Source organism: Stegodyphus dumicola, chromosome 7, assembly GCF_044657685.1.
Source record: "Stegodyphus dumicola isolate Sdum_Otavi_A_Nest chromosome 7, ASM4465768v1".
NCBI lineage: Eukaryota > Metazoa > Arthropoda > Arachnida > Araneae > Eresidae > Stegodyphus > Stegodyphus dumicola.
The window spans coordinates 201075449-201091812 of record NC_140774.1 but is presented as its reverse complement, the minus strand read 5'-3'; the positions used below and the strand labels follow the sequence as shown (position 1 = coordinate 201091812).

Below are 16364 nucleotides of genomic sequence, written 5' to 3'. Positions count from 1 at the left end.
CGATGCTTGGTGAGAAATTTCTCTGGAAATAAATAATTTACACATAAAGAAAGTACAAGTTCCACAGCAGCTGATAAAATAAAAGCACTCCATTCTAAGGAATTCTGACGAACTTTTCTTCAGATCTTAGAACGAATGAAAACCTAACTATATTCCAGAGCTTTCAATGGTCACGAACTTTTACGCAAGTAGGCTTATTATTCGTGTCGAATTCCAAAAGCTCGACTTTTATTTATTTATTTATTTATTTGAATAATAAATTGAGGAGGATCACTCTTATTGTGCAAGAACTTCCAGTGTATCCCTCATTTTATGGAAGGTGGGTTACATCCCTTTTGTAACAACCCAACCCACGCAACCAGTTTTGTATCCGATATTTATAATACGAGTCAAAGAAAGACCCCCCGTTTTGTCGTGTATATTTTACCATCGCTCAGAACCAGTTTTTGATTTCTGAAAATGCGACGACCTCGGCGTCGCGAAAACTGTCTTATTTACGATTCGCTGCGTTTTTATTTGGAAACATGTGCATTTTCCTACTGGTGCGGAAATGCTTTGATCCCTCCGCGGAACAAAATATTACCGCTCTCCAATTAACGAATTCTCAGTGTTGGGAGCCGCCGGAACTGCTGTTGCGAGACGTGTCCTTTGTTTAAACCGCATACTAGGAGAGGCATTATACAAATGGGTCATTTTTCATTAGCTTCTTCGAACAAGGAGCATATTACGTCGGGGATTCTCATATTTCACGAAATATAAACAAGTGAGAGTTTTTCAAACGCTATCTGCCAACTGGGTATCAAATAAAACAACACGTCGGTCCTTATAAATGTCTCGATTTGTTGCACTTCCCAAAAATAACATAATGTTCTAACTGACACAGGGTGTTTAAACATTTTTGTAACGATTTTCATTTTCTTAATGAATTTAAGTATTAATTTTAAAATGCAAACAGGACTGGCATCAAACTGGAGTAACGTTTAATAATCATCTGCAACATTCAAAATATTCTTTTTCACTTCCTTATACGAAGTAAAAGGGAAGTATTGTAATCGCGAAAAGTTTCCGACAGCATATTTCAACCAAAATATCCATTTTGACCGCTAATGAATGCAATTTAACGATGTTTTTGGGTGACATCTATACGTAAGGGCAGAATAAGACTCTTTTCCTCCAAAAAAATTATAAAACTGCTTTAAAATGAATTCTGAAGAGAATTTTTCGTGGCATCTATACGAACGTACGTACGTATCTCGCATAACTCAAAAACCAGTAGCCTCAAAACGTTGAAATTTTGTATATAGGACTGCTATAACATGCAGATCTGCACCTCGTATTTTGGTTGCAATCGGCCGCACCAAACGTATATAAATATATTTATATATATATCCACTCTATTACCCGGCTCAGTGATCTCAGTTTCTTTAATCTTATATATTTGTAAACTGTGCATTTTTTTGCTTTGAAAATGATTGAATTACGTTGTTCTTATCTTCCGATTAAGGTTTTTATGCCTTATGAAATCTGCAAACAATATTTGTACAATTATCAGCAATTTAAAAGCTGTTTAAGTGCGATTAAGCCTTAAGTTTTAAATAACATGGCGGACATATTTGTTTACATTTGAAACAGCAGAATAGTAGATTTGTTGCCAATCTAGAGAGGCCAATCGGATAATTAAAAATTTGGAATTTATTGTATTACCTATTTCATATTTCGTAAAAGTTTAGCAAATTTTTTATTAACAAACTCAACGATTTCAAAGCGAGCATTGGCAACACCGTACGAAAAAATAATTTTCATCTGCAAAATTATTTTGCGATAACGCTGTTAACGCTAGAGAGACTAAGCTTCGCAACAACAAAGATAACGCGTTCATTTTTATTATTGCAAATTAAATCGTGCTTAATCTTTTCTGGTATTTTTTCGAGGAAATAAGTGTTTACGATTTACTTCGTCATTTTTAATACAGATATTTCGAGTCTTTATGTATTTTTGCCTTGTCGGGAAGTGAGAACTGAATTAATTGAATGAGAAATACTGAATCGTCTGTGAAAAGCTGTTTCTTTTTGGTTTTGTTTGCTTAATATTTTTTACATCGTTTTAGATTTATTATAGTATTTGAATAGAACATGTGGCAATGACTAGATAAGTCATTCAAATGATATAAATTTTGTGCATTCTGAGTTATAATATGAATGATACTGCAATTCTTAGCAAATCCATTAATTCGCAAAGAGCCATCCAAAACCTTCAAAATGCAACAAACTATATCTTCCCATGGTTTAACGTTTGGAAAATTAAAATCAATGAAAGCAAATCCACTACAACTTTTTTCCAAAAGAACCCTTCCAGAAAACATCTCAACAATATTACAATTAATAATATCTCCATCCCAAATGAAAATGTGTTAAATATTTAGGCGTTTATCTCGATCAAAAACTAACCTTCAAAAACCATATCGAAAATATCTGTAAAAAAGCCAACCAAGCAACAGGCAGTATCTATGCACTCATAGGGAGAAATTCTAAACTTAGTCTCGCTACAAAAAGAGTTATTTATCTACAAGCTATCCGCTCGATTTTACTGTATGCTTCCCCAGCGTGGGCTGCAACTGCAAGAACTCATCGCGAAAAAATACAAAGAATTCAAAACAAGGCCAATCGGATAATTACAAATTTGGAATTTATTTTATTACCTATTTCATATTTCGTAAAAGTTTAGCAAATTTTTTATTAACAAACTCAACGATTTCAAAGCGAGCATTGGGCAACACCGTACGAAAAAATAATTTTCATCTGCAAAATTATTTTGCGATAATGCTGTTGAGCTAAATTAAAGTTTAAGTGGAAAGACCATGATATTTAATAAATAAAGGTAACACACAAAACATTGATAATATGCCCCTTTAGACGTAATGTAAAATCTGAAACCTTTCAGATTTTTTTTTTTTTTTTTTTCTTTTTTTAGTTACTTGGAACTTCTATCATCGCTGACTGAATCTTAAGTACAAATTTCATATAAAAATATACTACAGTAATAAAATTTTATCCAAAATATACGTTAAAATGAATTTCAAGTAAACTGCAGAGCTAATTTTAAAAAATTGAAAACATATTTTTAGCATAATTAGTGTCCTCTTGTCGTCGAATATTTGCTACCACTTTCTAAATATCTTGAGTGAAAATTTTGAGAACTACCTTCGCGTTTCGCGATGACTTGATGATGTTTCAAGAGCAAAATTATTTCGACGCTTTATTTTCAGGTACATTAAGATACGTCAAGGAAGTGTGTGTGTGTGATTATGGCAAAACCTCGAGGGCTATCTGCCTAAGGGGATGGGATGCCTTCGTGGAGGACTTTCTAAGGGAAATTGGCTCGTATATACGTTACACATGGGGAAAACCACGAAAACGCCCATGCAGCCAGCCCGTTCGCGGGATTCGAACCTCGGACCGAACTACCAGTGTTCAGCGACTTTACCGCTCGGCCGCTGGTGGGCTCGTCAAGGAAGATTACCTGCTTTTATCATTTTTATGCAGCTTAAAAGTTAGGTGGTCTTTTTTTCGGAAACACTCCCACCAGGTTTATGAAAACATTTTTCAAAACTTTCTAACGCCTTTGATTCGAGATCACTCATCAGCAATTGCTGAATTTCTCATTATGGTATGACTTTTAAACACTACTATATTTAAAGCATATATCTAAAATCCGCACTGTCCATTGAGTTTCTGTGCTGCTTTTCTCTTCGTTGTTTTATGGTAAATTATTGCTTCAGACAATTAATAAAATCTAAATTAAACTATAAGTAATAACCCAAAATTATAAAATACAATACTTGTTATTCTTGATAATGCTCACTCGTCCACGAAATTCCTCATGGCAAGGGGCGTAAGTTTTTGCCTGTCGTTGGCAACAGCCTTCATCACCATACAAGTTACAGTGCGATTTAGCTCATTTCCGCCCCTCCCCCCAATTTTTACGGAGAGCACCCCGGGGAGGACGGGTTCGAGAGTTTTCCACCCCTCTTTCCCTACCAGAAACCTCTCGAGGGGACTTTAGGCTCGGCGCATGTCTAGAGTGCCCCCATGCCGCACGGATACTATACATTTGCAAACCTTCTCGGGGATTTGAACCCTTCCAACCGAAGGACCAACCTCGGGGATTGGCCCTTCGGCACGGCAGTCAGAGAAGTAACCACCAATATCGTAAATGCTCAAAACCTACTACATTAAGCAGTCTGCGTTGAAATTTGATCGAGTTTGTTGATACTCGAAGCACCACAATTAACTGTTGTTAATTTCCGACTAACTGCTTGCACCACAATGAACTTAAAAGGAAAGCCAAATAAACTTATGTGGTGTGTCTCCTCCTCCCGCATGCCGTGGTGTAATTGAAAGCATGATCCACGCGCATTCAAGAGGTCCAAGGTTCGAGTCCCGGCGAAAGCATTGCACATTTTTCCCGTCTCCAGCATCAAAAACCCTATCTAGTGACTCTACAAATACTCACCAGTTTTATTTCTACTAAAATTAACTGATTTCAAATTGTATTTGATCCAACAACAGTAATATTCTCTGGGCCGCTTGCAAGAATTCTCTACAACTTCACAGCTAAACTACATCGGCAAGATAAAGGCCACAGTATTGCTACGAATTGTCCAGCTGTGATAAGCTAGCTTCCCCGAAAATGCGTGTTTAGGCTTGCCATAAAATGGCAAAAGTAGCCAGACTTGGCGCGAAATCTCCCATTTGGCGACAAAATTGGTGATATGCCATAGACGGAGCGAGAACATTCTGGAACGAATTCTGACCGGCTTGCTCCAGAATGTTCTCGAAGGCAGGTCAAAAGCTATATAAATCCTGCCTGTACGCGGAATAGCAGTTTATTGTAAAGTGCATCATCGTGAGTTTATCGTGAAGTTCATCGTGAGAAAATCTAGTAGCTGAGTTCAGTAATAGTGTCTTAGCTCCGACAGCGACCAAACCGAGTCGGGAGCTGTACTTTAGTGCTTTGCAGTGAAGCTGTCTTCACCGTTATAGCCTGAGGCTGTGTTGCTGATTGTTTCAGCGGGTTTGTCGTAGTTTTTCGACGACTGTGACGAACCTATGGAACAGTCTTCCGTAATACTGGCGAATAAATTGTGTTTTGATTCTTCATCAACTGTTGTCATCAGTGACTCTAAATCCACGAACCTGTAGTACCACGAACACAACAGTATCTTGCATAAACTAGAACAGAGGTAACTGACTGATAATCAATATTGCATGTAGACTTAAGAACCTTAGTCTCTTGATTATAGACTTTTTATGTGATCGTAAAAATTGAGCAAGAAAATGTAAGATAGAACACCAGAGAGTTAAATTTTAGAAAAATAATTAAAAAATTTCACTCATAACGCCTATCAAAATACTAACAAACATGAATTTGCTTATAGTTTATAACTAATAATATTCCTCTACCAAATAATGCAGTTTTTTATTTCTTTTTTAAACTATAAATCTCCTTATGATTTAAAATGGTTAATTCGTCGTTTAGGAGTTCACGCACAACTTACATTCTCATTTACAGATTTTTGGATTGTAACTATATATTCCGAATTGTCTCTTTCCTGAATAAGGAAGTAATAAAAAAATTTGAACAGAATCACATGTTTCAATTTTCACAATTCTGAACAGGATATCGACCTTTACCACAACAAATTTAAGAATTCTTGTAAAAATAGAATTCAAGATTCACTTAAATGTGTTGCACGACAAGTTTGGAAAAATATGATTGCAGAGAACAATACTCGTCAGGTAAACAATGAAAAGTAAAATGGACGATATTGTTTGCGGAAAGGAATGCTTTCTCCCAGTTTTCTCAGAAAATTAGTCACAACAACTTTAGGTGCGTTCCATTCTTTTGCTCTTTCCCTCCCCTCCCCACGTTTCTTTTGTTTATTAAGTTCTTTTTAAAGAAAAGGTAGGTTTCAGGTTCCAATCAGTGCCTTTTTTAGGATATTAAAACAAAGGTAATTAAAATATTTTATTGCAGCAGAAAACTTTCTTTTTTCTAATTCTAAAGGTCTAATTTTTCTAAATTACTAAAGGTCTAATTTAATTCTAGTTCTAAATGTCTAAATTCAAATTCTAAATTAGGTTTAAATGTCTAATTCTTCTAAATTAGGTCTAAAGGTCTAATTATTCTAAATTAGGTCTAAAGGTCTAATTATTCTAAAGGTTTAATTTTTTTTCTAATTTTCTAATTCTAAAGGTCTAGTATTTACATGCTTTAATATTTGCTTTGATAGAGATAAAAACAGTCTTTTAATTAACTTAAAAATTTTGTTTTTAAATATTAAACTGATTAATAATTAAATTACTCTCAAGATATCTTTTCTATTTTCCTAAATCTGTAATTTTTTCAGGGGCGCGTTAGCGTTTGCTTTGATTACTCCGTCAGCCTCGCCAATGGCCGAGTGGTTAACATCACTGACTTCTTGTAGTTCGACCTGTTTGGGCTCGAATTCAGGCGAACGTGATTTTGTGATTTTCGACATGTTTTTCTCCGAAAGTATTCCACGAAAGCGTCCCTCATCTTAGGTTTTGTCGTCCTCCTTAATGATTATCTAGTCATCATAAACTTTATAGTCATCGTATGATAATTCGTCTTCTTTAACGACTATCTAGTTATCGCATATGACGGACGGATCTTAGGTTTTTGTCGTCCTGCTTAATGACTATCTAGTCATCATAAACTTTATAGTCACCGTATGATAATTTGTCTTCTTTAAACGACTATCATCTAGTTATCGTATATGACGGACGGGATCTTACGTTTTTGTCGTCCTCCCTTAACGACTATCTAGTCATCATAAACTTTATAGTCATCGTATGATAATTCGTCCTCTTTTAACGACTATCTAGTTGTCGTATATGACGGACCGGCATCTTAGTTTTTGTCGTTCTTCCTTAGTTTTGTCCTTCCCCCTATCTAGTCATCATAAACTTTATAGTCATCGTATGATAATTCGTCTTCTTTAACGACTATCTAGTTATCGTATATGATGGACGGGATCTTAGGTTTTTGTCGTCCTGCTTAATGACTATCTAGTCATCATAAACTTTACAGTCATCGTATGATAATGCGCTATCTTTAATGCATATGTAGTCATCGTAGACCTGGGTCGGCCGCCCTACCAGTAGCCGAGTGGTTAGGACCCTTAAATACTGGTAGTTCGACCTGGCTTTGGTTCGATCCAAGGCGAACGGGCTGTATGGTTGGTTTTTGAGATTTTTTCCATGTGTAATGTGAATACGAGCCAGTTTCCCTTAGAAAGTCCTCCACGAAGGCATCGCTCTTGCTACCCAGATGGCTCTCATGGCTTTGTGACATTCAGATAACCTAACCTAAACTAACCAGGGCCTGAGCCAGAGTGGGCAAAACCAGGAATTTTTTTTTTTTTTTTTTTTTTTTTTTTATTTAGGAAGAAACCGCGCAAGGAATTTTTAGGAAGAATACAGAACTCGCAGAGTTTGTACTGGGCAGGGAAAAGCTTAGCGCCGGCCTTGTTTGTGGCTTTGCCGTATTTAAATAACTTACAGGTTATAAGGTAGGTTCTTTTCCGACGGAATAATCAAGGTTTTAAAGTGGATTATTCCTTTGGCAAAGAAATGATGAAAATAACCTTTCATTTTATTTTTAAATTACATTTTCCGTTCTTACATCTTAAATCGTTTAATAACCTAATTTTTACCGCAAAGGGCATTAAACCAGAACGGCCATTAATTTCGTTTTGGTATTTTGCGTTGGTTTACTGTTAAAGTATGAATCACTTTTCAAACTGTTGCCACCAAATATTAGAGACCAGCATTATATTTAAATAAATTAGATAATGAAGAATCTGCATGAATATATGTATGTTTTTTTCAAAATTTTAACGAATTTTTGATTAACAAACGTAACGGTTTGAAAGCATTCCATTAATATTAACATTGCTTTAATTTTCAAGCACAGATATTTTATACGTGAGGTTTCTTTGCATTTCTTACGGGTATTGTGTTGGTAGCATAACAACGCAAAGACGCTACGATGTCTAACGGTATTTTGAGTCAAATGACTTTGAATGTCTATCACTTTTCAAATTCCGTTTTCAATCGCCCGTGAAAAAAACGTAATATAAAATCTGAAAGCTTTAAGATTTCATTTCTTTATTGTTGTATTATTATATTTCCCTTTTATTACTGATTTTTTTCCCTTAATTTATCGTTTCTTTTCTGTAATATTAACGGAGATTTTAGTAATAGCTTTGACTTTCCCGTCGGCAGAGAAATGGCGAAAACAGTTTTTGATTCGTTTCATACATTATATTTTTATTCTAAAGTCTTAAAGTGATTCGTAATTAAATAATTCTTAAAGTATTCTTTTCTTTTTTAAAATTTTATTTTTCCCTACTGTTTGTTCTCAGCTGATGTTTACCAATTTTGCTCAAATCATTTCGTAAATTTTGAAAGAATCAAATACAATTTGTTTGGTCTATTTTCAAGGATATATGCATTTGCGAGGTAAAAAAAAGGATTTTGGCAAAGCATGATTTATCCAAAGGTCAAAGAAAAAAAAACAGCGAAATAAACTGCATCGTTTGGGTTTACGTTTATCTAAAAAGACTGAATTTTCAGATTTAGCCTTTCTATTGTGAATTTCATAAAGTATTAAGACAAAATTATTTTTTAACAAAAGGTAATTGCTTAATAAAAAACATGAAAGAGCATAAAACGTCTTTAATGCTGCACGAGATCTCTTGTCGGTTATACGACTGCTGTTAAACACGACATCAAGAATCTAAAACTATACAAGGCCAGAGGTTTTACAATTTTGCATATACAAGGCCAGAGGTTTTACAATTTTGCAACAGCCAGTTTTTTATTGCTTTGTTGCTTTCTTTCTTATCTGTTTGATGCGAAAAACAAAGACAACGGGTTTTTCTCTTCTGTAAACAAAAAAAAAAAAAAAAGAGAATGTTTTTCATGTGTCAATAACATAACTAATTGTTTTTAGTATTATCCTTATTTACACTGGGGCGAAGCGTGCAATGGCCATCTACCTAAGGGAAGAGATGTTTCTGGTGGAGAACGTTTTAAGGGTGGTGTATGTGGTGTATTTAATTATGGCAAAGCACACTAGGGCTATCTGCCTAAGGGTAGAGGTGCCTTCGTGGAGGACTTTCTAAGGGAAACTGGCTCGTATACACGTTACACATGGGGAAAACCACGAAAACACCCATGCAGCCAGCCCGTTCGCGGGATTCGAACCTCGGACCGAACTACCAGTGTTCAGCATCTTTACCGCTCGGCCGCTGGTCGGCAAATAAGGGAGAAAAAATGAAACGGTAGTAGCAACAATAAAGTTTTGGGCTAAAATTTCTCTTGCATTTCGTGGCAATAATGAATTCTTTTCTGCTTCCCATAGTGGAAATTACATACGAGGCGTACAATATTTGGCAGAATATGATGTGTTTTTAGCTTGGCATTATACAATGGAGGATAAGAATTAAATGGCAGAAGAAGAGACTGGTATTTAAAAAACGCCAACCCGCAAAAATCGACTGGCAGTGTTCTTACCGAAATAATTTCGGTACTATTCGGTTTCGAGGGCCGTAAAAAGTCACCAAACTATTCTTGATGCCAATGCTGCCAAAAATAATTGCGGCAACCCTAATCATTGCTGCAAGAAAGGAAACTTTCTAAGGAAACTGGCTAATATATACGTTTAAGCGACGAAAACGCCCATGCAGCCAGTCCGTTCGCGGGATTCGAACCTCAAACCGAACTACCAGTGTTCAGCGACTTTACCGCTCGGCCGTTGGTGGGCTTTGAACTTTTTAAAGGAAACTGGCTGAAGTGCAAATTATTGGATGGAAAATAACGCTTTGATTTAACACGTTGAGCCCAGCGCCGATTCTAGGGACCGGCAGTGAACAGGACCGACGCCGGGCACACGGTTCTAGGGACACGGTTCTAGTGTGCCCGGCATCGGTCCCTGGGGACCGGCACTGGAATTTTCGTTTGGCTGGCGTCGGTCCGTTGGACCGACAGTATTAAAGTTAAAAAATAAATATAGTCTAAATGAAATGTGATCAAATTTAGTTTTAATGAAATGTATTGAAACATTCTAAACAAAAATACGGCTTAGCTCGCTGTCGGCTGAACGGAAAGGACAGCAAATTCGGCGCCGCGCTAAGCGGCCGTGTTAAGCGACCGAGCGGTATAGTCGCTGAACACTGGTAGTTCGGTCCGACGTTCGAATCCCGCGAACGGACTGGCTGCATGGGCGTTTTCGTCGCTTTCTCCGTGTGTAAACGTATATATTATCCAGTTTGCTTAGAGAGTCCTCCACGAAGGCATCCCTTCCCTTAGAACAACCCTCAAGCCTTTGCCGTAATTTCATTCTCAATAAAAGTGAATAAAGTAACAATCATATCTGTGCAGAGATCAACAAGCAGAGAAAACTGGAGATCAAAGTAATGCCATTTGTCGACAGGTCGGGTTATATAAGTATTATATAATCTTTAAGATATATAAGCGAAACAAATTTTCCCGCGTGAATTAATGATAAATGTTTCTTCTCTACGAAAGGATGAATATTAATGCTCGGCTCTTTTAAACCAGGAACATCCTCTGATGGCTGTCTAGAGGTAATCTTTCCTTATATCACATGATAATACCTCGTTAGTATACAAACCAGATGCTAACGGTTTTAATACATTTACCGGTAAACCATTTTTTTGGGCGTAGAGGGGTTCTAAGTCTAGTCATTATGTACCGATGTGATGTTTAAAGTGCTAACTAGGTGCTCTTTCGCAGTTAAAATATTGCTAACCGTGTTGGCCCCTTAACGTTAATAGACTACGAAGCTATGAAGGGCCTAAGTACGGCCTAGCGTGATAATATAATAGCTTACGAGAGAGTCGACTAAAAAGGCGGGCGCGTGCTAGGCAGAATATCTGGTATCTCTCTCACTAAGACCGAAGAACTTCGCGGTTAAATACCGCACTTCCTCATTATGTATTCAGGTCCACCAGCGGCCGAGCGGTAAAGTCGCTGAACCCTGGTAGTTCGGTTCGAGGTTCGAATCCCGCGAACGGGCTAGCTGCATGGGTGTTTTCGTGGTTTTCTCCATGTGTAACGTGTATACGAGCCAGTTTCCCTTAAAAAGTCCTCAACGAAGGCATCCCTCCCTTAAGGCAGATAGCCCTCGAGTGCTTTGCCGTAATCCAATAAACCATTATGTATTCAGATGTGATTCTAAAAATACGTTCTGGCCGGAAGTAGTAAGTTGAAGTGGTGTCAAAATATTTAAAAGCCTTTATACTTTAATGTGAAAGCTTTTAGATTTTTCCTTATTTTATTAAGTATTAGTCCAAAGGGACTTTTTTTTTTTTTTTTTTTTTTTTTTTTTTGTTGCCTGAAGGACTTATGTTTTCGTTTTGCGATTTTGCGTTCAATCACTACAAATGTACGTTTCACTTTTCAAACTGTTGCCACCCAATGTTAGAATCCTGCATTATGTTTGAAGAAATTAAATAACGAAAAATCAGCATAAATGCATGTATGTTTCTCGCATTGTGATAAAACAACGGTACATAGAGCCATCGAAATTTCAATGACGTAATCCTGCTGCGAATGTGGGCATGTGGAAGCCCAAATTTGAAATTTCGAATTTGTTTTAAGATCGATTTCATATTTTGTAAAACTATAACGAATTTTTAATTAATAAACTCGGGGATTTCAAAGCGAGCACTGGCAACGTTGTGCAGAAAAAACATTTTTATCTCCAGCGCGCGAGACTCTGTATCGGAAATTTTAAAGATAGGCTCATTTTAAAATTATTTTGCGATACAGCTGTTGAACTGAATTTTATAGTTTAAGTGCGAAGAACGTGATATTTAATAAATAAAGGTAACACAGAGAACGTTAAAAAAACGCCCCTTTGGGCGTAATGTAAAATCTGAAAGCTTTCAGGCATTTATTTATTTATTGGTGTCGTTGTTGATCAGTAAAAAAAACACCTTGTAATAGAAGTTTTCTGTGAAAATAAAATGACATGAAACAAATGTCCATAAAATGGATGATCTATTTTTTCTGGAATTAATCGCAGTAATATTTTCGTGTATCTGCTTCTTGCGACATCATGTTAGTTCTCACCTGGTTCCTGCGTCATACCAGCAGACTTTTGGGTTAAGGTCTTCAGTCAGATATCGCTGAATTAAGTAAAAGTACACTGCAGTATTATCCAGCACAAAAAACGTTAAACTGAACAATACGTTTCCGAGAAAATTACTTATTTTTTAAGTAAGTTCTTCAAAGCTTTGGGCATTGTTTTTCGAGTATTTCTAAACGCATTTTCACGCATCTATACAAATTAATTTTTGTACGCATAGATGAGGATTAAGTGGATATTTATATGCTTATTTTGGCACTACCTCTGCATTAATGAAAAGGGATATTTTTAGTTTGTGAATTCCAGAACATTTTCGACACGTTTGACCTCTTTTTGTTTATACGTGTATAGAATGTTTTAATTATTTCTACTCTTCAAAAAAACGTAATGCAAGTCTTCCTGAATGAAATAAAATGGATTTGAATGTATAACAAATCATAAATCATCTTCACTTTTGCATCTAAATGATAAAACTGATATCGCTGATGAAAAATCGAAGAAAAGAAATTTTTAAACAAATAGCAAAATTACCTCAAAATTTAATTTTTTATAAATCGATCATTATTTGTAGGTTAAATTTTCAAAATATGTCCTTTAGCTATCTGAAGTGATTATCATCAATAATAACTCCTACTAACTGACATGTGTACTCCATTATTTTTACTTACTTATATGACCATGGCAAAGCAACTAGGGCTATCTGCCTAAGTGGAGGATTCCTTCATAGCCGACGGAAGTCACTGAACACTGGTAGTTCGTCCCGGGTTCGAATCCCGGTGAACGGGCCGGCTGCGTGGGCATTTTCGTGATTTTCCGCAAGTGTATACATTGCCTTATAAAATCCTCCATGAAGGCAAAACAGAAATTCGCCTGACAGAAAGTCCTGCTAAGCAGATAGCCCTCGAGTGCCATAATCAAACAAAACGAACATTCATGGAAGACGTTCTAAGTGAAACTGACTGGCATTCACGTTACACATGGATAAAAGCCGCAGAAACACCCATGCAGTTAGCCGTTCGCCGGAAATGAACCCAAGGCGAACCAGCAGTGTTCAGAGATCTTGTCCAGTCCTGTACTGGTAGATTTGCTTTAGATGTTTCGTGTACAGAGGCTGTATGTTTTTTTTTTCCAGTGGTGGGTTCTAGACATAGGCCACTAATAAGGCCGAAAGCGGTGGTCTCTTTATTACGAAGGCACCTAATAGGTAGGACATCGCTGTCTCCTATGAAGGGAGGCACAAATTACATCCATGCTTTCTCAGTATTCGAACTTGGGACATTGTGTACGGCAGTCAGAATCACTAACCACTTCTCGTCTGGGCGGCCAGAAGAATTTTGCGTGTGGGTAATGGAAGAGCGCTTTTTCACATTTTAAATAGGTTCCTGAAGAAAGTATAGCAAGCTGTTACAGATATCACTATATTATAAATGTACAGAGAAACCATAATAAAACTTCCTTCTTTATCACTGTAATGTTCATGTGGAGAAGCGTCACCTACCGGATGCGGAAATCACATGATGTGTTGATCCCAGACGGATATCGACACTAGTCAAAGATTTAATTATCGGTGAGTGGCAATAGCAAAAGAAGCAGAGTTAGCATGCGTGTAAAGTTGACAGATTCAGTGTTTAAAACCTAATGGTGGTGGTGATGTATTTAATTATGGCAAAGCACAATAGGGCTATCTGCCTAAGGATAGGGATGCCTTCGTGGAGGACTTTCTAAAGGAAACTGGCTCGTATACACGTTACACATTTGGAAAACCACGAAAACACCCATGCAGCCAGCCCGTTCGCGGAATTCGAACCTCGAACCGAACTACCAGTGTTCAGCGACTTTACCGCTCGGCCGCTGGTGGGCCGTTTAAAACATAATGTCTTTCCGTTTGATTGCGACTTTATCTTCAATGACAGTACCATATATTTCTACTCCGACAAAGCCAGTAAGAAAAAAATTAAAAACAAATTTGAAAGCTTTCAGATTTTACATTACGCCCAAAGGGGCGTTTTTTTAACGTTTAGTGTGTTATCTTTATTTATAAAATATCACGTTTTCGCAATTAAACCATAAAATTGAATTCAATAGCAATATCGCAAAATAATTTTAAAATGAGCATATCATCTTTAGAATTTCCGATACACAGTCTCGCACGCTGGAGATTATAAATGCTTTTTCCCCCCGTACAGTGTTGCCATTACTCCCTTTGAAAGCGTTGTGTTTCTTAATTAAGAATTCATGAGTGCTTTACAAAATATGAAATCAATAATAAAACAAACCCCAAATTTGAACTTCCAGATGACCGTATTCGGGTGGAGGACTACGGTATTCAAAATTGGATGGCTCTAACATTCATGCAGATTCTTCATTATTTAATTTCTTTAAATATAACACAGGGCGATAATATTTGGTGGCAACAATTTGAAAAGTGAAACGGACATTTAAAGTTTTCAACGCTAAATGCCAAAACGAAATTAATAGCGCTTCTGGAAAAATGGCTACTTTTGTCTAATAAATCTTAACACTTTACTTGACGACATATCGCCACTTTTTTATTCTTTTCCAAGTTTTAAAAGCATTGAAAATTCAGCAGTTTTGTATCGGATTTATGTTGTTTATTTGTAACAGTGCTTGTAATGCGCATCAACATGAAGGACCGTGCAAGAGAATAAATCCAACACGAATGAGTTTTTCTGAAAACGCTAATCGCTGTAATACTTTAATCGAATAAACGTGCAATAGCAGGTTCGACAATTGCACAAACGATTGATTACCTTGTAAAACGGTTCGATGGCCATCCGCTAAAGTGAAGAGGTGTTTAATTCAGGCAGTGTTAAGTGTTGCGCTCAAAGTAACCGTTAAGGCAACGTTTTCATTAGGATGTAATAGTAAGTGAAACTTCAAAGTGTTTTCACTCAAATATATACCTTAGAATTCAATGCGAAACCAAATAATCTTTCTAATCATTTAAACTATGCTTTACAATCGAAGGACACGTGAAAAATTAATGAAACTCTACGCTAGAGATAACTAATAAATATTAATATAAATGATAAATTAATATTTAAGAATTTTAAAAGAAAATATAAAAGCTTTCATATTTTATATTATCTATGGCTAATGTTTAGAATATGGTAACAGGTAGTTTGGCGACATTTTGGTAAGGCGATAAAGGTTACTAGCTAGGACTTTAGCAATAATCTGAGAAGTACACAGTTCGAATCACAGATTATTTTGTCTCAGAGAAATGAGAGATCATGATACATGTCATGTGACATTTTCCGGAAAATTCCGAACGTGATTTTAGCTAATAAGCACTTAGAAACAATTTCGCTGCTAAAGTGCAGAATCGTCCACTTATTTGTTTGGCGCTTTTTACAAGAGTAAGAAGAATTGGATTTTTGTCAATTTTCTTTGACTTTTTAAGTGAAAATAGGTCGATGTGTACATAGATAAAGTCAAGAGTGTGCGCAATGCCATTTTTGTGCAATTCTGGGATGTTTTTTTTTAAGTGAAAATAGGTCGACGTGTACATGGATACCGTGTATGTGGAATTCTTAAAAACGCGGCAAGCAGTTTGCGATTCTGCATCTTCTTCCAATTTCGCACTTAATCTTTGACATGATTAAGCATTTTTGTTCCATAAAAGTTCTAGTATAAGCGTAATTTGGCTCGCAGATTGTTGGAAAAAATGTTGAGTAAAAAAAAAAAACATGCCTTTACTTCGTGAAAACAAAATGGCATCCAAAACAAAACTAGCAGGTTGCTGTAGCAGGGTTAGTCGCCAAATTTTAGCCAAAAAATCGCCAAGTTATATTAATGTAAAGATTCACCATATATATAATATATCTATTTATATGATCTATCTTTTATATTATATTTGGAAAAAAATTGGCATGTCATTTCAGAAAAAGTGCGATTTTGTGTCAAAATACCTATATTAGAACAATGCTATATATAAATCTGATATATATTTTACCGTGAAAGACCGAAATTAGAGAATATCAACTTTCACCGGAGAATATCAACATTCACCAAATACGTCGGAGAAAGATCGAATATTGCACTACATTCTTGTATATTCCGTCCCTCACCGGTGTATGTCGACTATCACAGATATGCTCTGGTGAAAGTCGAAAAGAGAGGTCATAAAGTGCCATAATAGT

General features: G+C 36.3%; 1 protein-coding gene across 2 annotated transcripts in view; it reads right to left on the bottom strand.

Annotated features, from left to right (window-relative positions):
* Positions 1–16364, bottom strand: part of LOC118180628 (A disintegrin and metalloproteinase with thrombospondin motifs adt-1-like) — a 152437-nt gene that overhangs the window by 96190 nt on the left and 39883 nt on the right. The gene's annotated exons all lie outside the window — the stretch shown is intronic.